Raw genomic sequence first — 6,000 nt, 5'->3', positions numbered from 1 at the left:
TGCGGTATGGCATGTGCCGAGTCAGTAAAGCGCCTGGCTCATATAGACTGGTACATCAGAAACGTAAGCACAGTAAGCCAGCACGACGACGCAAATGTACCAAGAGAGCGACAGTGACCCTATACGTAGGTTTTGGCTCTCACGAGCGCGTGGTATACACACTCATTAGCGACCTTGCGATATATGCACGGACAGATAAAATAGCACGCCGAGTTGATAGGTATGCAGCAAAAGTACTTCATATAATGTACATGAGCCACATTCAGATTAAGTCTAATCATCACTACAATTCCTACAGCCATGTAGCTTTGTGGGTTTGTCATACATTTATGAGCCAGTAAATGCCAGTCGGAAAGGACCTACGCCACTCTGTCGGCCCGTATCTATGTACATACGTCAGTAAGTGCGTCAGCTATGCAAGTATGATCAATGCATGCGAAAGATAGTGGAAAGGCCCTTCATTAAAATCATAAAGAGCCCAGCGGGACAATTTCAAGGCATAACATTGATGTTTATGGCGACCATCGGCAAATACTACCTGTCCTAAAAGATACTTCGCGCGAGCAGATGACCAAATAGATCGTCGCAATCAAAGATATGGTGTCGACTGCCTCACCGCGATGACGTGACATATGGTATTATGTTCGAGTAGGCGTATTTAGACCCCCAAACTAGGATTCCTCACCGATCTATGCCAATTCCGTAGCATCATGGATACTGACCCGTCTTCTGACCAGCATATATTACATTTGCAACCACGCGCGCCTCCGATTGGCGTCATTGTGGGAGCTATGCGCTCAAATGAGACTATAGACGAAACCTCCCGGGTAAGATGGTGCTCATCTTGCAGATCACGTTAAACCCTGGTCATGTCTACCATAATATGTGAGCACTCAGGATATTGTGTGCGGTGTTGTTTTGGATCATAACATAAGTAGAACACGGAATATATATTTTATGTTGCTTCGAGTTAAACAAGCTAAGCCCACCGCAGCGCAGCGGAGGTGGTCAGCCCTCTCTACACCAATTAACCATGCCCTAGCGTCCGCGGAGCGGACGCCCAGAGCGCTAGTTTCCCGCTCCCTAACCTTGTAGCGTGTCTGTCCGTCCGTCCGTCCGTCTGTCAATCAGTTCCGTCGCACTCCCTGTCTTGCTGCTTTTGCCTGCCTTTTTGCATGGCTACACTCGGCCTTTCTAATACAGTTTCCTCCCATCGTACCTACCGCGCCTATCTTTCTGACTCGACCTAAGTATGCTAAAATTACAATTATGACCAAAAAGCGGACACAATTAACTCGCGCCCTGATTAGGCAATAGCTGCCGACCTGCGACACTGACTGGATCTGTTGCACGATCAGACCTCCTCTCTCCCTCGCGATTGGACGTGAGGTAAACATTTCTGCCGAGCACGAAACCCATCGATTGGTTGCAAACACCAAAGCGAGTAGTGTTGACAATTAGATATTTACATTTAGCTACTCGAAACCTGTCCTATGTACTGCAAATCGGGCACAGTAACCAGCTCATGCAGTTAAAGCTCTACGATGTTTTTTTCTAGACTTCTCAAAGTAATAGTACTATTAGTAGTACTATTAAAATAGGCTTCACGACCTTTGCGTTAGCTGCACCCGACAATCGCACCGTATACGCGCATGGTACCTCCATGGTAGTGTTGAAAGTCATTGTTATTGCTTTAAAGTACGTTTTGCTCGATACATAAAATAGCATTATATAAGCCATTGCAGAATAATATTATTTATATAATAATTAGTACTAGCATTAAATTAAATTAAATGGCCGTGTTTTGACTAATATTTTGATGTGTTTTATGAATAAAACAATATCACGCTCATTATAGAATAATACTATTTAATATTTCGATTAGTAAAATACACCCAGCAAAAAATATCCGTTAGGATACCTATTAATTTTACGCAAGCTACTAATAAAAATAGTTTGTTCACAGCTTGCAACATGGCGAGGCCCACGTGCAAGGCCAATATTGACCTGCTACTGCTGAACTCGCAGCGGTCTACGATGGACCTACGAGCCCGCTGCGCCGGCTGCGAGAAGCTGCAGTACGGCTACGCGTTCCATACTATCAACGGGTGGGGCATCGTGCGGCGCTGTATTGCCTGCGAGACCGGCCCAAAAGCGGTTGAGCTCTCAGAGGAAAATGCACCACCACCTGATTCGGCCGAAGTAGACCGCCAGGAACTCCTGTCAAACGTCTAGAAGGCAATGGACCCTGGCCGGTAACTCAAGAAGAAAAAGAGGCGCAGCCGCCCTCGCAAGCTGACCGCCCGAAACGCCAAGTAAATCGAGCAAAAGAAGCAGCAGAAGAGCAGGTAATTTGAATATACATCCTTATAGCCCCTGACCCCGCGTAGTTTGTATACTGGCTGACGGTGCGAAGCTTGGGGTCGCACATACCATAAGCTGACTGTGGCGTTGGCGCACCTGTAGAGCGTAGCGCGTTTCATATAATAACTAGCACGAGGTATGTACTGTGTACCTCTGCAAGCTGGCCGTTCCTATCCGCATACGCGTCACCGTAGACGGAAAGTACACTCACTCATTTGGCCACAAGCTAAATCATGTTATATGTACCACTAACGCTCACAGACTATATTACACTTATGCGCGCTCAAAATTGAAACTACAGTATTGAGTCGCACCACGCGCGAAAAATAAGTTGCTGTCTATATAGACGTGAGGACGTGTGCGGTAGAGTTGACCATACAGGTGTGCGTGGCAGGTCGATGTATCTGTATGCAGTACTATACTTTGCCTCCATGTCCATAATGGAAGCGCTAGGAGATGGGTTCAGTTGCGGGTGGCTATAAGGTGTATCCGCCGCGCGCATAGATATTGCGCTGAATACAGGTGACAGACACGCGGTCAGCTTGCCAGTATCGCTGCAGTATGGCCTGTGCCCAGTTAGTGACCTGCTTGGTCATATAGACTGATACATCAGAAGCGTAAGCACAGTAAGCCAGCACGACGACGCAAAATATACCGTGAAAGCGACAGTGACCCTATGCATAGGTTTTGGCTATCCCGAGGGCATAGCATATATACCCATTTGCAACCTTGCGAAATGAGCTATGCACTGACACATCAAATAGGACGCCGAACTGAAAAGTAGACAGCGAAAGTACTTCATATAATGTACATGAGCGACGATTCGAATTAAGTCTAAGATATTTACGATCTGATAATCTGCCTACAGCCATGTGGCTTCCTCTTTTCGTCATACATATCCCTACCAGTAAATGCAACTCGGAATGGATCTACGCCACTCTGTCAGTCAGAATCGATGCAGATAAGTCAGTAAGTGCGTCAGCTATGCAAGCCGCATGCGAAAGATAGTGGAAACACCCTTCAGTAATATCATAATGAGCTCTGCGGAACAATTGCAACGCATAATATTGGTGTTTGTCGCGACTATCGGCAAAATCTACCTGTCCTAAAAGATACTTCGCGCGAGGAGCTGACTAAACCTTTCTCTAATAGACCGTCGCAATCAATGATATAGTGTCCACTGCCTCACGGTGATGACGTGACAGATGATATTATGTTTAAGTAGGCGTATTTAGACCCCCAAACTAGGATTCCTCACCGATCTATGCCAATTCCGTAGCATCATGGATACTGACCCGTCTTCTGACCAGCATATATTACATTTGCAACCACGCGCGCCTCCGATTGGCGTCATTGTGGGAGCTATGCGCTCAAATGAGACTATAGACGAAACCTCCCGGGTAAGATGGTGCTCATCTTGCAGATCACGTTAAACCCTGGTCATGTCTACCATAATATGTGAGCACTCAGGATATTGTGTGCGGTGTTGTTTTGGATCATAACATAAGTAGAACACGGAATATATATTTTATGTTGCTTCGAGTTAAACAAGCTAAGCCCACCGCATCGCAGCGGAGGTGGTCAGCCCTCTCTACACCAATTAACCATGCCCTAGCGTCCGCGGAGCGGGCGCCCAGAGCGCTAGTCTCTCCGCTTCTAACCTTGTATCGTGTCTGTCCGTCCGTCCGTCCGTCTGTCAATCAGTCCGTCCGTTTCCTCTCTTGCTGCTTTTGCCTGCCTTTTCGCATGGCTACAGCCGGCCTGGCTAATACAGCTTCGTCCCATCTTACCGACCGCGCCTACCTTTCTGACTCGACCTAACTATGCAAAAACTACAAATATATCCAAAAGCGTCACACAATTAACTCGCGCCCTGATTGGGCAATATTGGGCAATACCTGTCGACCTGCGACACTGACTGGATCTGTCGCACGATCAGACCGTCTATCGCCCTCGCGATTGGACGTAAGGTAAACATTTCTGCTGAGCACGAAACGCATCGATTGGTTGCAAACAGCCAGGCGAGCTGCGCAGATGATTGATTACTGACATTTAGCTACGCAAAACCTGTCGTATGTACTGCAAATCGGGCACAGTAACTACTTTATTTTCTAAGAGCTCTGCACACTTCTCAAATAGAGATATTTATTATTATTAATATAGACTTCACAGACCAGTATTTTGTAAGAGCTCTGGGATGCTATTTTCCACACACTTTTCAAAGTAAAGACGATATTAATATAAGCTTCACAGGCCGCATTTGTAAGAGCTCGGCGATGCTATTTTCCACACACACTCATTAAAGTAGAGACGATAGTATTTTTTATTTTTAAGTAGGCTTCACGACCAGCGCTTTTTGTAGGAACTTTGCGAATATATATCTTTCTTACTTCACTTGGCACTCACCACTGCCACCGTGCAATGAAGAGGCGCGGCTGCACGCTCATTGCGCTATCTGCTCCCGTGCACCGCACCCGACGAATGCATGCGCGCAAGGTACATAGTCTTTTAGTCAATTTATATTGCATGTAAAGTATGTATTTGTTTGGAAATCTGATAATAATATATTATAGCAAAGCCAAATAGTAATATTTAAAAACATTTTAATATTTTGCCTAATAATAAATACCAGCCTTACAGTACCGTGCTATTGGCTAATATTTTGACGCAAGTAATTGGTTAAAACAATAAGTTTTGCTAACTTACTCACAGTTTGCAATATGGTGGGCCTTACGTGCAAGCAAGGCGAGGCGAAGATTGACCCGCTTCTGCTGAACCCGCAGCGGTCTACGATGGACCCACTGGCGCGCTGCATCTGCTGTGGGAAGCTGCAGCAGGGCTACGCGCTCCGTACAATGAGCGGGCGGGACATCGTGCGGCGCTGTATTGCCTGCGAGAACGGCCCAAAAGCGGTTAAGTTTTGGGAGGAAAAGCCCCCACCACCTGATTCGACCAACGTGCGCCGCCAGGAAAGCCTGACAAACGCCATGAAGGCGATGGGTCCTGACGGGTACCCCAAAAGGAAAAAGAGGCGCAGCCGCCCTCGCAAGCTGACCGCCCGAAACGCCAAGTACATCGAGCAAAAGAAGCAGCAGAAGAGCAAGTAATTGGTAAATATACCCTTTTAGGCCCCCATTTTCCTACCTATTTTTGTTTTTGGTATACTGGCTGACGGTGCGAGGCTTGGGGCCGCATTAACGGTAAGCTGACTATGGCGCTGCCAATAGTGTTGACGCACCTACAGAGGGTAGCGCGCTTCAAATAATAATTAGCGCATGGTGTCTACTGCGAACCCTTGCAAGCTGACCGTCCCTATCTGCTTCCGCATAACAATAGATCGAGAGTACACTCGCTCACTTGGATACATGCAAACCATGCTATCTGTGACATCAGCGCTCACAGCGTATGTTCCATTAATGTGCGCTCACAAATTGAAACTACACCATCGAGTGAGCACTACACGCGACGATTAAGTTGCTGTCTACATAGATACGAGCACGTGTGCGGTAGCGCAAACAATACCGGTGGGTGTGGTAAGTCGAACTGTCTGTACGCAGTACTATACTTTAGTGCCCTGTCCATAATGGTCAAGATAAGAGCTCGGCTCAGTCGCGGACAGCTATAAGGTGTACCCGC

This window comes from Phytophthora infestans, genomic scaffold, assembly GCF_000142945.1.
Source record: "Phytophthora infestans T30-4 supercont1.33 genomic scaffold, whole genome shotgun sequence".
NCBI classification, from domain to species: Eukaryota; Oomycota; class Peronosporomycetes; order Peronosporales; family Peronosporaceae; genus Phytophthora; species Phytophthora infestans.
This window is presented reverse-complemented; position numbering follows the sequence as displayed.